This window comes from Aristolochia californica, unplaced genomic scaffold (assembly GCF_029961685.1).
Source record: "Aristolochia californica isolate CCGP_79_NKW_82.1479 unplaced genomic scaffold, dmAriCali1.0.hap1 SCAF_13, whole genome shotgun sequence".
Classification (NCBI taxonomy): Eukaryota; Viridiplantae; Streptophyta; class Magnoliopsida; order Piperales; family Aristolochiaceae; genus Aristolochia; species Aristolochia californica.
This window is the reverse complement of record NW_027181804.1, coordinates 18,265,725-18,286,439: the sequence shown is the minus strand read 5'-3', so window position 1 is coordinate 18,286,439 and position 20,715 is coordinate 18,265,725. Positions and strand designations below refer to the sequence as shown.

The window sequence follows — 20,715 nt, the reverse complement described above, 5'->3', positions numbered from 1 at the left end:
TCCATAAAATTATTAGATCATTAGGTCCTTTGCATCTTCAACATGTTCTGACATGCATAACCACCACATTTAAAACATGTCAGGATCAATTAGAAATATCTTTCTTATAATATTCCACCAACCTATTAGGGGTTGTACTAGTAGAATTTTCCAAACATGGATAACAAAACTTTGGAGTTCATTTTTAGTTAATGAAATAATTTTCTTCCCATACATTTATTATAGTTTTCAAATTTTTTTGCATTCATGAACTCTAAAATTTTCATTTTGTTGTGATTTTTTTGTTTACGAGCAAAGTGGGACAAGTTTGGATTTTAAAAAAAAAATCGAACATCCAAAATGGAAATGCACAAATGCTGAGAGAGATAATTCCAAAAAGTATCTTTGATTTTGAAGGATAGGGAAAAAGTGGGTTGTTTGGCTCTGGTAAATATCCAACCACGCGTTAACTTGAGAATTTAGTTTTTTTTTACTCAAAATTTTTGGATCATTAGGTCATTTGCATCTTCAACATGTTTCTGGCCTGCATATCCACCATATTTATAACATGCTCGGATCAATTAGAAATCTTTTTCTTATAAAATTCCACCAAGCTATTAGGGATTCTTCTAGTGGAAATTCCCAAACATGGATAACAAAACTTTGGAGTTCATTTTTAGTCAATGAAATAATTTGCTTCACTTACATTTATTATAGTTTTAAATTTTTTTTGCATACATGAACTATAAAATTTTCATTTTTTGGTGATCTTTTTGATTACGAGAAAAGTGGGAAAAGTTTAGATTTGAAAAAAAATCGGACATCCAAAATGGAAATGTAAAAATGCTGAGAGTGATAATTCCAAAAAGTATCTGTGATATTGAAGGATAGGCAAAAAGTGGGTTGTTCGGCTCTGGTAAATATCCAACCACGCGTTAACTTGAGAAATTAATTTTTTTCAACTCCTTAAAAATTTTCAATCATTAGGTCATTTGCAAATTCAACATGTTTCTGCCATGCATATCCACCACATTTAAAACTTGTTAGGCTGAATTAGAATTCTCTTTCTTATCAAATTCCACCTAGCTATTAGGGGTTGTACTATTGGAATTTCCCAAACATGGATAACAAAACTTTGGCGTTCATTTTTAGTGCATGAAATAATTTTCTTCACATGAATTTATTATAGTTTTCAAAATTTTTTGCATACATTAACTCTAAAATTTTCATTTTGTTGTCATCGTTTTGTTTACGAGAAAAGTCAGACAAGTTTGGATTTGAAAAAAATCGAACATCTAAAATGGAAATGCACAAATGTAGAGAGAGATAATTCTAAAAATTATCTATGATTTTGAAGGATTGGTAAAAATTGGGTTGTTTGGCTCTGGTAAATATCCAACCACACGTTAACTTGTGAATTTAATTTTTTTTTACTTCTTGAAATTTTTGGATCATTAGGTCATTTGCATCTTTAACATGTTTCTGGCATCCATATCCACTACAATTAAAACATGTTAGGGTCAATTAGAAATCTCTTTCTTCTAAACTTCCACCATGCTATTAGGGTTGTACTAGTAGAATTTCCCAAACATGCATAACAAAACTTTGGAGTTCATTTTTAGTGCGTGAAATAATTTTCTTCACTTACATATAGTATAGTTTTAAATTTTTTTTGCATACATGAACTCTAAAATTTTTATTTTGTTGTGATCATTTTGTTTACGAGAAAAGTGGGACAAGTTTGGATTTTAAAAAAATTGAACATCCAAAATAGAAATGCACAAATGCTGAGAGAGACAATTCCAAAAAGTATCTGTCATTTTGAAGGTTAGGCAAAAACTGGGTGGTTTGGCTCTGATAATTATCCAACCTCTTGTTAACTTCAGAATTTAATTTTTTTCTACTCGAAATTTTTGGATCATTTGGTCATTTGCATCTTCAACATATTTCTGGCATGCATATCCACTAAATTTAAAACATGTTAGGATCAATTAGAAATCTCTTTCTTATTAAATTCCACCAAGCTATTAGGGGTTGGACTAGTGGAATTTCCATAACATGGATAACAAAACTTTGGAGTTCATTTTTAGTGAATGAAAAAATTTGCTTCACTTACATTTATTATAGTTTTCAAATTTTTTGGCATACATGAACTCTAAAATTTTCATTTTGTTGTGATCGTTTGTTTACGAGAAAAGAGGAACAAGTTTGGATTAGAAAAAAAATTGAACATCCTAATGGAAATGGACAAATTCTAAGAGTGATAATTCAAAAAAGTATTTATGATTTTGAAGGATAGGCAAAAAGTGTGTTGCTTGGCTCTGGTAATTATCCAACCACACGTTAACTCGAGAATTTAATTTTTTTTCTACTCCATGAAATTTTTTGATCATTAGGTCATTTGCATCTTCAACATGTTTCTGGCATGCTTATCCACCACATTTAAAACATGTTAGGATCAATTAAAAATCTCTTTCTTATAAAATTCAACCAAGCTATTAGAGGTTGTATTAGTAGAATTTCCCACACATGGATAACAAAAATTTGGAGTTCATTTCAAGTGAAGGAAATAATTTTCTTCACTTATATTTATTATAGTTTTCAATTTTTTTGCATACATGAACTCTCAAATTTTCATTTTTGTTGTGATCGTTTTGTATACGAGAAAAGTGGGACAAGTTTGGATTTCAAAAAAATTGAACATCCAAAATGGAAATGCACAATTGCTGGCAGAGATAATTCAAAAAAGTATCTGTGATTTTGATGGAGAGGCAAAAAGTGGGTTGTTTGGCTTTGGCAAATATCCAACCACACATTAACATGAGAATTTTATTTTTTTTCCACTCCATGAAATTTTTGGATCATTAGGTCATTTGCATCTTCAACATGTTTCTGGTATTCATATCCACCACATTTAAAACATGTTAGGATCAATTAGAAATCTCTTTCTTATAAAATTCCACCAAGCTATTAGGGGTTGTACTAGTGGAATTTCCCAAACATGGATAACAAATCTTTGGAGTTCATTTTTAGTACGTGAAAAAATTTTCTTCACATGAATTTATTATATTTTTCAAATTTTTTTGCATACATGAACTCTAAAATTTTCATTTTGTTGTCATCGTTTTGTTTACGAGAAAAGTGGGACAAGTTTGGATTTGAAAAAAATTGAACATCCAAAATGGATATGCACAAATGTAGGGAGAGATAATTCCAAAAATTATCTGTGATTTTGAAGGATTGGTAAAAATTGGGTTGTTTGGCTCTGGTAAATATCCAACCACGCGTTAACTTGAGAATTTAATTTTTTTCAACTCCTTAGAAATTTTTGGATGATTAGGTCATTTGCATCTTCAACATGTTTTTGGCATGCATATCCACCACATTTAAAACATGTTAGGAACAATTAGAAATCCCTTTCTTATAAAATTCCACCAAGCTATTAGAGGTGTTACTAGTGGAATTTCCCAAAAATGGATAACAAAACTTTGGAGTTCATTTTGAACGAGTGAAATAATTTTCATCACTTTCATTTATTATAGTTTTCAAAAAAAATTTCATACATGAACTCTTAAATTTTCATTTTTCTGTGATCCTTTTGTTGACAAGAAAAGTGGGACAAATTTGGATTTGAAAAAAATTGAACATGCAAAATGTAAATGCACAAATGCTGAGAGAGATAATTCCAAAAAGTATCCGTGATTTTGAAGGATAGGCAAAAAGTGGGTTGCTTGGCTGTCGTAAATATCCAAACACACATTAACTTGTGAATTTTTTTTTTTTTTACTCCTTGAAATTTTTGGATCATTAGGTCATTTGCATCTTTAACATGTTTCTGGCATGTATATCCACTACAATTAAAACATGTTAGGGTCAATTTGAAATCTCTTTCTTATAAAATTCCACCATGCTATTAGGGTTGTACTAGTGGAATTTCCCAAACATGGATAACAAAACTTTGGAGTTCATTTTTAGTACGTGAAATAATTTTCTTCACTTACATGTAGTAAAGTTTTAAATTTTTTTTGCATACATGAACTCTAAAATTTTCATTTTTTTGTGATCGTTTTGTTTACGAGAAAAGAGGGACAAGTTTTGATTTTAAAAAAATTGAACATCCAAAATGGACATTCACAAATGCTGAGAGAGATAATTCCAAAACGTATCTGTCATTTTGAAAGATAGGTAAAAGTGGGTGGTTTGGCTTTGATAATTTTTTCTATTGAAATTTCTTAGGATATTTTCGTTGTTTATGAGAGGTGGTTTTGAAACCATAAGTGGAATTTCCCGAACATGAATATCAAAACTTTGGAGTTCATTTTTAGTGTATGAATTAATTTTCTTGATTTACATTTATTATAGTTTTCAAAAAAAATTTCATACATGAACTCTAAAAATTTTATTTTTGGTTTGATCGTTTTGTTAACGAGAAAAGTGGGATAAGTTTGGATTTGAAAAAAAATTGAACATCCAAAATGGAAATTCAAAAATGCTGAGAGAGATAATTCCAAAAAGTATCTGTGATTTTGAAGGATAGGCAAAAAGTGGGTTGTTTGGCTTTGGTAAATATCCAACAACGCGTTAACTTGAGAATTAAATTTGTTGTTACTCCTTGAAATTTTAGGATCACTAGGTCATTTGCATCTTCAACATGTGTCTGGCATGCATATCCCCCACATTTAAAACATGTTAGGATCAATTAGAAATCTCTTTCTTCTAACATTCCACCAAGCTATTAGGTGTTGTACTAATGGAATTTCCCAAACATGGATAACAAAACTTTGGAGTTCATTTTTAGTGAATGAAATAATTTTTTTCACTTATATTTATTATTGTTTTCAAATTTTTTTGCATACATGAACTCTAAAATTTTCATTTGTTGTGATCGTTTTGTTTACGAGAAAAGTGGGACATGTTTGGATTTCAAAAAAAATCGAACATCCAAAATGGAAATGTACAATTACTGAGAGAGATAATTCAAAAAAGTATTTGTGATTACGAAGGATAGGCAAAAAGTGGGTTGTTTTTCTATGGTAAATTTCCAACCATGCGTTAACGAGAAAATTTAATTTTTTTCTACTCCCTAAAATTTTTGGATGATTAAGTCATTTGCATCTTCAACATGTTTCTGACATGCATACCCTCCACATTTAAAACATGTTAGGATGAATAAGAAATCTCTTTCTTACAAAATTCCACCAAGCTATTAGGGGTTGTACCAGTGGAATTTCCCAAACATGCATAACAAAACATTGGTGTTCATTTTTTGTGCGTGAAATAATTTTCTTCACTTACATTTATTATAGTTTTCAAATTTTTTTGCTTTTAGGAACTCTAAAATTTTCATTTTTTTGTGATCGTTTTGTTTACGAGAAAATTGGGACAAGTTTGGATTTGAAAAAAAAAATTGAACATCCAAAATGGGAATGCACAAATGTTGAGAGAGATAATTTCAAAAATTATCTGTGATTTTGAATGAAAGGCAAGATGTGGATTGTTTGGCTCTGGTAAATATCCCACCACGCGTTAAGTTGAGAATTTAATTTTTTTCTACTCCTTGAAATTTTTGGATCATCAGGTCATTTGCATCTTCAACATATTTCTGGCATTCATATCCCCCTCATTTAAAACATGTTAGGATCAATTAGAATTCTCTTTCTTATAAAATTCCACCAAGCTATTAGGGGTTGTACTAGTTGAATTTCCCAAACATGGATATCAAAACTTTGGAGTTCATTTTTAGGGCGTGAAATAATTTTCTTCCCTGACATTTATTATAGTTTTCAAATTTTTTTCCATACATCACCTCCAAAATTTTCATTTTGTTGTGATCGTTTTGTTTACGAGAAAAGTGGGACAAGTTTGGATTTGAAAAAAAAATCGAACATCCAAAATGGAAATGTACAAATGCTGAGAGTGATAATTCCAAAAGTATATGTAATTTTGAAGGATAGTCAAAAAGTGGGTTGTTTGGCTCGGGTAAATTTCCAACCACGCGTTAACTTGAGAATTTAATTTATTTCTACTCCTTGAATTTTTTGGATCATTAGGTCGTTTCCATCTTCAACATGTTTCCAGCATGCATATCCACCACATTTAAAACATGTTAGGATCAATTAGAAATCTCTTTCTTATAAAATTCCACCAAGCTATTAGGGGTTGTACTAGGGGAATTTCCCACTCAAGGATAGCAAAGCTTTGGAGTTCATCTTTAGTACATGAAATAATTTTGTTCACTTACATTTATTATAGTTTTCAAATTTATTTGCATACATGAACTCTAAAATTTTAACTTTGTTGTGATCGTTTAGTTAACGAGAAAAGTGGAAAAATTTTGGATTTCAAAAAAAATCGAACATCCAAAATGGAAATGCGAAAATGCGGAGAGAGATAATTCCAAAAAGTATCTGTGATTTTGAAGGATAGGCAAAAAGTGGGTAGTTTGGCTTTGTTAAATATCCAACCACGGGTTAACTTGAGAATTTAATTTTTTTTTTACTCCATGAAATTTTTGGATCCCTATATCATTTGCATCTTCAACATGTTTCTGGCATGCATATCCCCCACATTTAAATCATGTTTGGATCAATTAGAAATCTCTTTCTTATAAACTTCCACCACGCTATTAGGGGTTGTACTAGTGGAATTTCCCAAACATGGATAACAAAACTTCGGAGTTCATTATTAGTGGGTGAAATAATTTTCTTCACTTACATTTATTATAGTTTTCAAATTTTTTTGCATACATGAACTCTAAAGTTTTCATTTTTTTGTGATCGTGTTATTTACGAGAAAAGTGGGACAAGTTTCGATTTGAAAAAAAATTGAACATCCAAAAAGGAAATGCACAAATGTTGAGAGCGTTAATTCCAAAAAGTATCTGTAATTTTTAAAGATAGGCAAATAGTGGGTTGCTTGGCTGTAGTAAATATCCAACCACACGATAACTTGTGAATTTTTTTTTTTTTACTCCTTGAAATTTTTGGATCATTAGGTCATTCGCTTCTTTAACATGTTTCTGGAATGCATATCCACTACAATTAAAACATGTTAGGGTCAATTAGAAATCTCTTTCTTATAAAATTCCACAATGCTATTAGGGTTGTACTAGTGGAATTTCCCAAACATGGATAACAAAACTTTGGAGGTCATTTTTAGTGCGTGAAATAATTTTCTTCACTTACATATAGTGTAGTTTTAAAATTTTTTTGCATACATGAACTCTAAAATTTTTGTTTTGTTGTGATTGTTTTGTTTATGAGAAAAGTGAGGCAAGTTTGGATTTTAAAAAATTGAACATCCAAAATGGAAATGCACAAATGCTGAGAGAGATACTTCCAAAATGTATATGTCATTTTGAAGGATAGGCAAAAAGTGGACGGTTTGGCTTTGATAATTATCATACCTCACGTTAACTTGAGAATTTAATTTTTTTTCTACTCCTTGAAATTTTTGAATCATTAAATCATTTGCATCTTCAACATATTTCTGGCATGCATATCCACCAAATTTAAAACATGTTAGGATCAATTATAAATCTCTTTCTCATAAAATTCCACCAAGCTATTAGGGGTTGTATAAGTCGAATTTCCCAAACAAGGATAACAAAACTTTCGAGTTAATTTTTAGTGAATGAAATAATTTCCTTCACTTACATTTATGATACTTTTCAATTTTTTTTTGCATACATGAACTTTTAAATTTTCATTTTTTTGTGATCGTTTTGTGTACGAGAAAAGTGGGACAAGTTTGGATTTGTTAAAAAATTGAAATTCCAAAATGGAAATGCACAAATGCTGAGAGAAATAATTCCAAAAAGTCTCTTTGATTTTGATGGATAGGCAAAAAGTGGGTTGTTTGGATTTGGTAAATATCCGACCACACATTAGCTTAGGAATTTAATTTTTTTCTACTCCTTGAAATTTTTGGATCATTAGGTCATTTGCATATTCAACATCTTTCAGGCATGCATATCCACCACATTTAAAACATTTTAGGATCAATTTGAAATCTCTTTCTTATAAAATTCCACCAAGTTATTAGGGGTTGTACTAGTGGAATTTCCCAAACATGGATACCAAAACTTTGGAGTACATTTTTAGTGCATGAAATAATTTTGTTCACTTACATTTATTACAGTTATCAAATTTTTTTGCATTCATAAACTCTAAAATTTTCATTTTCTTGTGATTGTTTTGTTTATGAGAAAAGAGGGACTAGTTTGGATTTTAAAAAAAAAAATCAAACATCCAAAATGGAAATGCACAAATGCTGGGAAAGATAATTCCAAAAAGTATGTTTTACTTTGAAGGATAGGCAAAAAATGGGTTGCTTGGCTCTGGTAAATATCCAACCACCCGTTAACTTTACAATTTAATATTTTTCTACACCTTAAAATTTTGGGATCATTAGGTGATTAGCATCTTCAACATGTATCTGGCATGCATATCCACCACATTTATAACATGTTAGGATCAATTAGAAATTTTTTTCTTATAAAATTCCACCGAGCTATTAGGGGTTGTACTAGTGGAATTTCCCAAACATGGATAACAAAACTTTGGAGTTCATTTTTAGTGAATGAAATAATTTGCTTCACTTACATTTATTATAGTTTTCTAATTTTTTTTTTGCATACATCAACTCTAAAATTTTCATTTTGTTGTGATCGTTTTGTTTACTTGAAAAGTGGGACAAGTTTGAATTTGAAAAAAAATTGAACATCCTAAATGGTAATGTACAAATGCTGAGAGAGATAAATGCAAAAAGTATCTGTGATTTTGAAGGATAGGCAAAAAGTGGGTTGTTTGGCTCTAGTAAATATCCAAACACGCGTTAACTTGAGAATTTAATTTTTTTCTTCTCCTTAAAATTTTTGGATCATTAGGTCATTTGCAGCTTCAACATGTTTCTGCCATGCATATCCGCCACATTTAAAACATGTTAGGATGAATTAGAAATCTCTTTCTTATAAAATTCCACCAAGCTATTAGGGGATGTAGTAGTGCAATTTCCCAAACAAGGATAACAAAACTTTGGAGATCATTTTTACTGATGAAATAATTTTCTTCACTTACATTTATTATAGTTTTCAAATTTTTTTGCATACATGAACTCTAAAATTCTTCGTTTCGTTGTGATCGATTTGTTTACGAGAAATGTGGCACAAGTTTGGATTTGAAAAAAAATCGAACATCCAAAATGAAAATGCACAAATACTAAGAGAGATAATTCCAAAAAGTATCTGTGATTTTGAAGGATAGCCAAAAGGTGGGTTGTTTGTCTCTGGTAAATATCCAAGCACGCATTAACTTGAGAATATAATTTTTTTCTACTCCTTGAAATTTTTGAATCATTAGGTCATTTGCTTCTTCAACATGTTTCTAGCGCATATCAACCACATATAAAACATGTTAGGATCAATTAGAAATCTCTTTCTTATAAAATTCCACCAAGCTATTAGGGGTTGTACTAGTGGAATTCTCCAAACATGGATAACAAAACTTTGGAGTTCATTTTTAGTGCGTGAAATAATTTTCTTCACTTATATTTATTATAGTTTTCAATTTTTTTTGCATACATGAACTCTCAAATTTTCATTTTGTTGTGATCATTTTGTTTACGAGAAAAGTGGGACAAGTCTGGATTTGAAAAACAATCGAACATCCAAACCGGAAATGCACAAATGTTGTGGGAGATAATACGAAAAAGTATCTGTGATTTTGAAGCATAGGCAAAAAGTGGGTTGTTTGGCTCTGGTAAATATCGAGCAACACGTTAACTTGACAATTTAATTTTTTTCTACTCCTTGAAATTTTTGGAGGATTAGGTGAATTGCATCTTCAACAAGTTTTTGGCTTGCATATCCACCACATTTAAAACATGTTACGATCAATTAGAAATCTCTTTCTTATAAAATTCCACCAAGCTATTAGGGGTTGTAGTAGTACAATTTCCCAAACATGGATAACAAAACTTTGGAGATCATTTTTACTGCATGAAATAATTTTCTTCACTTACATTTATTATAGTTTTCAAATTTTTTTGCATACATGAACTCTAAAATTTTTCATTTCGTTGTGATCGATTTGTTTACGAGAAATGTGGCACAAGTTTGGATTTGAAAAAAAATCGAACATCCAAAATGAAAATGCACAAATGCTGAGAGAGATAATTCCAAAAAGTATATGTGATTTTGAAGGATAGCCAAAAGGTGGGTTGTTTGTCTCTGGTAAATATCCCACCACGCATTAACTTGAGAATATAATTTTTTCTACTCGAAATTTTTGAATCATTAGGTCATTTGCTTCTTCAACATGTTTCTAGCGCTTATCAACCACATATAAAACATGTTAGGATCATTTAGAAATCTCTTTCTTATAAAATTCCACCAAGCTATTAGGGGTTGTACTAGTGGAATTTTCCAAACATGGATAACAAAACTTTGGAGTTCATTTTTAGTGCGTGAAATAATTTTCTTCACTTATATTTATTATAGTTTTCAATTTTTTTTGCATACATGAACTCTCAAATTTTCATTTTGTTGTGATCATTTTATTTATGAGAAAAGTGGGACAAGTCTGGATTTGAAAAAAAATCGAACATCCAAACTGGAAATGCACAAATGCTGTGGGAGATAATAAGAAAAAGTATATGTGATTTTGAAGCATAGGCAAAGAGTGGGTTGTTTGGCTCTGGTAAATATCGAGCAACACGTTAACTTGACAATTTAATTTTTTTCTACTCGAAATTTTTGGAGGATTAGGTGAATTGCATCTTCAACAAGTTTTTGGCTTGCATATCCACCACATTTAAAACATGTTACGATCAATTAGAAATCTCTTTCTTCTAAAATTCCACAAAGCTATTAGGGGTTGTACTAGTGGAATTTCCCAAACATTGATAACAAAACTTTGGAGTTCATTTTTAGTGCGTGAAATAATTTTCTTCACTTACATTTATTATAGTTTTCAAATTTTTTTGCATACAACAACTCTAAAAATTTTCTTTTGTTGTGATCGTTTTGTTTACAAGAAATGAAGGACAAGTTTGGATTGGAAAAAAAATCGAACATCCAAAATGAAAATGCACAAATGCTAAGAGAGATAATTCCAAAAAGTATCCGTGATTTTAAAGGATAGCAAAAACGTGGGTTGTTTGTCTCTGGTAAATATCCAACCATGCGTTAACTTGAGAATTTAATTTTTTTCTACTCCTTGAAATTTTTGGATCATTAGGTCATTTGAATCTTCAACATGTTTCTGGCATGCATATCAACCACATTTAAAACATGCTAGGATGAATTAGAAATCTCTTTCTTATAAAATTCCACCAAGCTATTTGGGGTTGTACTAGTGGAATTTCCCAAACATGGATAAAAAAACTTTGGAGTTCATTTTTAGTGCGGGAAATAATTTTCTTCACTTATATTTATTATTTTTTTCAAATTTTTTTTCTACATGAATTCTATAATTTTTATTTTGTTGTGATCATTTTGTTTACGAGAAAAGTGGGACAAGTTTGGATTTGAAAAAAAATTGAACATCCAAACTGGAAATGCACGAATGCTATGAGAGATAATTCAAAAAAGTATCTGTGATTTTGAAGGATAGGCAAAAAGTGGCTTGTTTGGCTCTGGTTAATATCTTGCCACACGTTAACTTGAGAATTTAATTTTTTTCTACTCCTTGAAATTTTTGGATGATTAGGTCATTTGCATCTTGAACAAGTATCTGGCTTGCATATCCACCACATTTAAAACATGTTATGATCAATTAGAAATTTCTTTCTTATAAAATTCCACCAAGCTATTTGGGGTTGTACTAGTGTAATTTCCCAAACATGGATAACAAAACTTTGGAGTTCAGTTTTAGTGCGTGAAATAATTTTCTTCACTAACGTTTATTATAGTTTTCAATTTTTTTTGCATACATGAACTCTAAAATTTTCATTTTGAAGTGATCATTTTCTTTACGAGAAAAGTGGGACAAGTTTGGATTTGAAAAAAAATCGAACATCCAAAATGGAAATCCACAAATGCTGAGAGAGATAATTTCAAAAAGTATCTGTGATTATGGAGGATAGGGAAAAAGTGGGTTGTTTGGTGATGTAGAATTTTAGTTACATCGACTTTTATACCTCGCAAGCGTACGAATCGTTCATGTAATCTGGCAGTAAGCGAGGGTCATATCCACAGGGAGGATTGAATTTTGTGTATTCTTCAGTCAACTAGCCTAACCAAATATGATGAATTAATCTGCACTAAAGACTAATTATATCCTAAATTATCAAGCAATAATTTAATTAACTACTTCCTAAGTTCTCAAGCAATAATTTAATTAACTACTTGCACAACAGGAAACGTCAACTTTGGATTTTATCGTGATTCGTGCCTCTCTCGAGCACCACGTAACCACGAATCCGGATTCTCAATCCTTGCGTCTAGCCCCTCTCGGGCGCCTAGAGTTAAAGACAGAAATCGGATTAAAATACCAAAATCCAACCTCAATTATAATCTTACCCTAATTAGCTAATTTAATCAAATATCAAGAAAAAAATCTTAAATAAACTTTAATTATCAAATCAGATTCAATTGACATTCAAAACCTAAGTTCAAACTATATGAAAAATTAAATTCAATAATGACAAATTACTCCCCTTCTTCCTCCTCTTGCTCGGGCAGCAACTCGTTCTCACGGGTGCTGCAATTTCCAGAAATCAATGGCTTCAGGTTGGCAAGAGTGAGTGGCCGGAGGTAGAGACGACGCCAGCGATGACGGTTAGAAGCCGACGGACGGAGGTAACGTCCGGCGAAGAGCGAAACAGAGCTGACGTTCTCTAACCGGCTCTCTCGAGTCTCGGTTGGAGTCGGAATAGCTCCGGGAATGGTCGAAAATACGTAACAGACGCCAGAGGATGGTCGGAAAGCGGAGTTGGCACCGGAGAAGCCCTCTCGGATCACTTCTCGGCCTGGCGAGCGACGACTGTAGAACTCACCTCGACGGAGACTCTCTCGAGCTCTCCTCGGGTTTGTTCTCGGTTGCTGGACGGCGGTGGACGACGGTGGTGCGGCAGAAGGTATTGGCCCGGCGAACGATGGTGGGGAACTCCTCTCGGGTCCTCCCCTATTTCCGATCAAAAAACCTCTGTTTTGGTCTCTTCACACTGCCTTCCCCCCTTCATTCGACGTTTCCCTTCCCTTTAAGTATGATTTTTCTTATTTTAAAACGATTTGCCCTAGAAATTACCTCCATTTCACTAAGGGCATTTTGTTAAATATCTTCTTCTCCACCCAAATTCTCCTGAAATTCCATAATTGAATCTATAAAAAGCATTTCAGAAAGAAATAAGACTAAAAAATAATGAAATATAATTCAGGAGAGAGAAATATGCAATATCGACAGTGATTAATGCCAAATTTAATAAATGCTCATTTCATTTGAAAACCGATAAGTAACCACCTATAACACAATTATAAAGGTTATTCTATTATAATTAACCTAGTTCTCATGTCAGAATATGGCATCTATCACACCCCCAAACCTAAATCTTTGCTAGTCCCTAGCAAAACAACAATCGAACTAAAATTAAGCCTAGGAAAACAAAATGCCACTTTCGTAGGGAGCACGATTGCATTTAGCGCATGCAACAAGCCGTTAAACCCCTACTCTGCAGTAGTGGACGAGTTATGTCTCATGAGGGTTTGCATGGAATTTACCCACAAAATTCATCTAAATCAATAATATAAAAAGAAAAACTGAAGAAAATTTACTCCTCATTAGCATATGACTAACACTTAGTATCGTAAAATATCTGAAATTCATATGAGATCTTACGAAATATTAAAACCTGTGTAAAATATAGCCTATTATCAATCCAAATACACTCATTGTTACTCCACTTGAACCAATGTGACCCATAAGCTATTACTTCATCAGAACAAAGAGGCAACAAATAACAATAAAATCCTAGTCACATCAAAATTAAGAGAAAATAGTAGAGTAAGCTTGTTGTTTGACAATCTTACAGAAGAAATATACCAATTTCAATCTTGACTTGCAACTTCTTTCAAATTACAATTCATCTTCAAAGTTAAGAAACTCATTGCTTCCAGATTTAAAACCATTTTACGCTATTACCAGCGCACTTTTGCTATTACCAGCGTAATTTTTGTTTCACTGAATACTTTTGGTATTACCCCCATTTTGTATTCGTCTTCACTGCACATGCACTTATTTTTAAGTAACCGACTGTTCTGGTGCATGTCCCTGGGTTTGCCCAGGCTGTTTCTGAAGTTATTTGTCTTTTGCAAGCAAGAGCATTTCCCTTCGCATTCATACATTACAACAAGGAATTTCACTGAGGTATAAAAAAGATTGAGTTCAAACAGGCATACAGGACTATTCAGACTAACATAGATCAACACTAGATTTACATGTTCTCTTTTGCAACTAAGTTCCAAGTCTAATGCAATAGTAAGTTATCCCACTGAATTCTCATGAATCACAACAAATGATATCAGATTTCTACTAGGCATATTCTACACAAATTTACGAAAATTTTTGAAAAACATTTGAGCAACTTATTTTAACTCTACTAATGTTAGCCACATACTAAGAGGAGTAATTTGAAAACCACGAACAAAAATCGAACGAAAATTATTGCTAAGACTTAAAAGAGTCGTTCCCCCCCCCCCCCCCCCCCCCCCCCCCCCCCCCCCCCCCCCAAACCTAAACCTGACATTGTCCTCAATGGGGAAAAGTTAAAACACTATAACGACTACAAAAAAAAAAAAATAATAAAGACCCCCAGAAATGATACATAGTCTTCCTCGAAGAAGGTTTACTCGTATCAGCCGTACCCGTAGGTAATCATCCGTAGATGAAACCGTTATCCCACATCACACTTTGAAGAAATCTCCGTGTGACTGGCCACTGAAAGCAGCAGGAATCACGCGCTGAACACAAGTCCTTAAGTTACTCACCATAAGGTTTTCATTCAATACTTCAAGATCGAACTGGTCAATCCCAGAACGGTTGTTTGAGTACAGACCTCTCAAACTAGGGACCAAAAGTCTGGTCATCGACTACCGGAACCATTTATGCTCTCAGCCGGCAAGAGAGTATGAATAAACCAAAAAAATTAAAATAAAAATAAAACTGTAATGTACAAAGGGAGAGAAACGTGGGGATTGCCCACAATGTGCTAAGTTTATAGTCGTAAGCAAGACTCTGATGCATTCAAGATGAAGTGACAGGTTCCTCCAAGAAAATCACCATCACTTCCTCCGGTGTGGGGATATTCTCAAGATACGGTTTGAGCCTCTGACCGTTAACTTTGAAGCTTGACCCATCTCCGTGATTGTGGATCTCTATAGCGCCATGAGGAAACACCTGTGTAACTTCAAATGGACCGGACCACCTGGATCTTAGCTTCCCTAGAAACAAATGCAATCGTGAGTTATAAAGTAAAACATTCTGCCCAACAGTAAAAGACTTGCGAAAATAGATTTATCATGTAAAAGCTTTGTTCGCTCCTTATACAGTTTGGAATTCTCATAAGCATCATGACGTATCTCCTCCAACTCATTCAATTGCAACTTTCTCTCCTCACCCGCTTGAGTTAAATCAAAATTTAAACCCTTAATGGCCCAATAAGATCTATGCTCAAGCTCAACAGGTAGATGACATGCTTTGCCAAACACTAGGCGAAATGGACACATCCCAATAGGAGTCTTATAAGCGGTTCGATAGGCCCATAAAGCATCGTCCAATCGAGTGGACCAATCTTTCCTATCAAAGCGAACTGACTTCTCCAAAATCCATTTGATCTCCCTATTAGAGATTTCCACTTGACCACAAGTTTGCGGGTGGTACGGAGTGGACACCCGATGAGTGATGGAATATTTCTTCAATAAGGTCTCAAATGCTCTGTTACAAAAATGAGACCCCCCATCACTGATGATCGCTCTCGGGGTACCAAATCGATTAAAGATATTTTCTTTTAAAAACTTTACCACCACTTTGTGATCGTTTGTCTTACATGATATAGCTTCAATCCATTTGGAGACATATTCAACAGCAACAAGGATGTATTGATAGCCGAACGAGACAGGAAAAGGACCCATGAAGTCAATACCCCACACATCAAACAATTCAACAATAAGAATGGGGTTAAGAGGCATCATGTTCTTCCTAGACAAACAACCAGTTCGTTGGCATTTATCACACACCTGACAAAACTCATGGGCATCTCTAAATAATGAAGGCCAATAGAAACCACATTGCAAGACTTTAGCCGCTGTCTTTCTAGCACCAAAATGTCCACCACATGCGTGGGAATGACAAAATTCAAGAATGTTGGCAAAGTCTTGCTCATGTACACAACGCCTAATGACTTGGTCAGAAAATACCTTGAACAAATAAGGGTCATCCCAAAAAAAATGTTTGACTTGGGAAAAGAATTTCAACCTATCTTGTTTACTCCAATAATCAGGAATCTTATGAGTTACAAGATAGTTGACTATGTCAGCAAACCAAGGCAACTGGGATACTTGGAGAAGTTGTTCATCAGGGAAGGAAACATTTAAAGGAAGGAATCCTTCCTGAGGTACTACACAGATCCTAGATAGATGATCATCAACAACATTCTCACAACCCTTCTTATCTCGAATCTCAAGGTCAAATTCTTGCAATTGCAAGATCCATCTAATCAAGCGAGGTTTAGTGTCCTTGATGGATAATAAGTACTTCAAAGCAGAATGATCAGTGAACACTATAACCTTTGAGCCTAACAGATATGATCTGAATTTGTTCAAGGCAAACACAATAGCTAGCAACTCCTTCTCAGTGGTAGTGTAATTCAATTGAGCATCATGAAGAGTTCGGCTAGCATATTGAATGACACAGGGCATTTTATCCTTCTTTTGCCCCAAAACAGCCCCCAATGCATAGTTAGAGGCATCACACATCAACTCAAAAGGCAAAGACCAAATAGGGGGTTGGACAATGGGTGCAGTGCACAAACATTTCTTCAGTGTTTCAAAAGCATGAATACAGGCATCATCAAAGGCGAAAGCAACATCTTGAGCAAGTAAATTCGTCAAAGGACGAGAAATTTTGCTAAAGTCTTTAATGAAACGCCTATAGAACCCTGCATGGCCAAGGAAAGAACGCACCCCCTTCACAGAAGTAGGTGGTGGCAGATTGGCAATTAGGTCAACCTTGGCTTTGTCCACTTCTACACCCCGCTCAGACACTACATGTCCTAAAACAATTCCTTCTTTCACCATGAAGTGGCATTTTTCCCAATTCAAGACTAAATTGGACTTAATGCAACGGGACAATACGAGTGAAACATTGTGCAGACATGTATCAAAACTAGAGCCAAACATAGAAAAGTCATCCATAAAGACCTCTAAAAATTCACCAATCATGTCAGAAAAGATACTCATCATGCACCGTTGGAAAGTGGCTGGCGCATTGCATAAACTAAAAGGCATGCGTCTGTAAGCATAGGTGCCAAACGGACACGTGAATGTGGTCTTTTCCTGGTCTTCTGGAGCAATGGGAATTTGATTGTAGCCGGAGTATCCATCTAAGAAGCAATAAAAATTGTGGCCGGCCAATCGCTCTAGTACCTGATCAATGAAAGGTAGTGGGAAGTGATCCTTCCTAGTGGCGGAATTAAGTTTTCTATAGTCAATGCAGACACGCCACTTGGTGGTAGTTCTTGTGGGAATCAATTCACCACTCTCATTTTTCATTATCGTTATCCCCCCTTTCTTAGGGACCACTTGAATTGGACTCACCCAGGTGCTATCGGAAATAGGGTAAATGATTCCTGTCACAAGCAACCTGATGACTTCTTCTCTCACAACCTCCAGCATATGGGGATTTAACCTACGTTGTATCTCACGTGAGGCTTTAGTCCCCTCCTCCAAATGAATAAAATGCATGCATATGGAGGGGCTAATCCCTTTTAAGGCATCAAGAGTCCACCCCAATGCCTCTCTGTGTGCTTGTAAAACTTCAGTCAATTGTTCCTCCTGCTCAGTACTCAAATAAGAGGAAATAATGACTGGTAATGAGTTCATGGGTCCCAAGAATGCATACTTCAATGTGGGAGGGAGTGGCTTAAGGTCTAGCTTGGAAGTTTCAAGAGGTTTGTCCAAGTCAAGAGGAAGATCCTGTGGATGTTCAGTTGTGATAACCTCATAAGCTTCTTCCAACAGAGGTACAGAATTGAGTAAAGAATTAACCTCTCGGAAATATGTTTCCTCATCAAAATAGTCCATGTCTAAAGATGTTATGCAAGACTCAAAAGATTCAAGAGTGGATTCGTCATCAAGCATAACAGTTTCTATATGAAATGCAGGACTCAGATCATCAGACTCAAGTGGGTGGTGCCCGGCATTAAATACATTCAATGAGACCTTAAAATTTCCAAAAGACAACTCCAACTCACCACTTTTACAATGAATGATAGCATTAGATGTGGCTAAGAAGGGACGTCCTAGGATGACAGGAATTTGGTTGGTCACATCGACTACTGGTTCTGTATCAAGAACAATGAAATCAACCGGGAACAGAAATTTGTCCACTTTTATCAAAACATCTTCAACTATTCCTCGTGGTATCTTGACAGAACGGTCAGCTAGTTGAAGTGTGATGGAAGTAGGCTTCAATTCCCCCAAACCTAATTGCTGGTACAGAAAGAAAGGAAGCAAATTCACACTTGCCCCTAAGTCAAGAAGAGCTCTCTGGATGGTATGTACACCAATGACACATGAAATTGTGGGACATCCAGGATATTTAACTTTAGGAGGAGTGTTAAGCTTCAGAATTGAGCTTACATTCTCAGTAAGAAAGACCTTTTTGTTAACATGTTGTTTTCTCTTTTGTGTACAAAGGTCTCTCAAAAATCGTGCATAGGCAGGCACTTGCCTAATAGCATCAAGAAGTGGAATGTTAATGTGAACCTTACTAAACAGTTCCAACGTTTCATGCATGCTATCTCCTTTCCTAGGTGGGCCCGATAACCTCTGCGGATAAGGACCTAATGGGACTTGGTTAGGGATCTGCTTGGCTGTTGGTGGAAAACTTGGAGGTTCTTCACTCAATGATGTGTCCCCATTGTCATCCTTTGACTCCTTAGACTTAGTGGTCCCTACCCCATTGTTCAACTCACGACCACTCCTAAGGGTGGTTATGGCTTTGGCTTGCTCATGATGGGGTTTGGAACTCAACTCACTCTCATGTGTGCTTTTGGGGTTAGGAATGATTTGACTCGGGAGTCTATTTTGTGCTTATTCACTCATGTGGCTGGCCAACTGACTCACTTGCATTTCAAGTTTAGCAATGGAGGACTGTGTATTCTGCATGAATAATTGAAGTGTATCCTCAAGTGAAGGTTTTTGTGGAATCAATGGTTGTTGAGTGAAGTGTGGGCGCGGAGCTTGGGGTTGAGTAAACCCTGGAGGACCCCCAACCTGTGGGCACTTGGACCATGAGAAATTTGGGTGCCTAGCCCAACCCAGATTATATGTTTCTGAAAAAGGATCGTTCCGGTTCGGTCTATGAAAATTCTGGAGTGCTTTCAAGTCCTCAATGAGCTCTGGGTAGGATGAACTAGATGGACACATTTGTGTGGGATGAGATGAACCAGAGCATATGGCACAGACAGTAGATGGGTTAGGAGAAGGTGAACTCTTGGACACCATAAGGGCATCAATTTTTCTAGTCAACCCTTCAATCTTGGCCATGAGCATGGGTGTTTCACTAACCTCGTAAAGACCCCCTTTTTTGGCTTCGTGGGATCTCCTATCAACATTAAATGATGAACCCCATTGCTGAGATTGATCACTCAACGTTTCAAAGAAGTCCCACGCCTCACTATCACTCTTACCCATCAAACTCCCACCACTTTGCATCTACCATGGATCTAACCTGAGGTGTAAGACCTTGATAAAAGTATTGCACTAAATGCCATTTCTCAAAGCCATGATGCGGACACCTACGGATCAAATCCTTCCATTTCTCCCAAGCCTCATAAAAGTGTTCACCCTCCTGCTAGATAAAGTTGGAGATTTCTCTCCTGAGGGCTATAGTTCTCTGAATGGGAAAGTACTTGGACAAAAATTTCGTGACTAATGTGTCCCATGAAGTAATGCTGCCCACCTCTAAGGAATTAAGCCAAGACTTGGCCTTATCCTTAAGTGAAAATGGAAAAAGTCTTAACCGGATAGAGTCATCTGAGAAATTCTGGAATTTAAAAGTTGCACAAATATCTAAGAATTCCTTGATGTGGTAATATGGGTTCTCCTTCTCCAACCCATAGAATGTAGGGAGGAGTTGGATCACACCCGGTTTCAACTCATAACTGGCGGCAGTAGTGGGTGGCAATATAATGCAAGAAGGTGATGTGAAGTGGGATGGGATAGAATAATCCCTCAGGGCTCTACGGTCACCTGCTGCAGGTAACTGTAATGGTTCGCCCTGATTGGCCATGGTAGCTCCTAACTTGACTTCGCGTGTTTTCCTACAAATATGTTCTACCTCTTCAATACAGGAAGCTAATGGTCCACCTAGGGAGCGGCGCCCGTGCATAAAAACATAAAAAGAAACAAAATGAACTATCAAATTAAGTTAACAAACTCGCTACTAAAAATATGAACTAACTAGAAGAAATAAAAATAATTCCAAAAAATAAAAAAAATAAAAAAAATAAAATCTAACC

General features: G+C 34.8%; 1 non-coding gene across 1 annotated transcript; it reads left to right on the top strand.

The window, feature by feature from the left end:
• The first annotated feature begins 19,974 nt into the window (after positions 1 to 19,974).
• On the top strand, positions 19,975 to 20,081 carry LOC137949155 (small nucleolar RNA R71). Its single transcript, XR_011111727.1, has one exon. It is a non-coding gene; the product is annotated as a small nucleolar RNA R71 (small nucleolar RNA).
• The last annotated feature ends 634 nt before the right edge of the window (positions 20,082 to 20,715 follow it).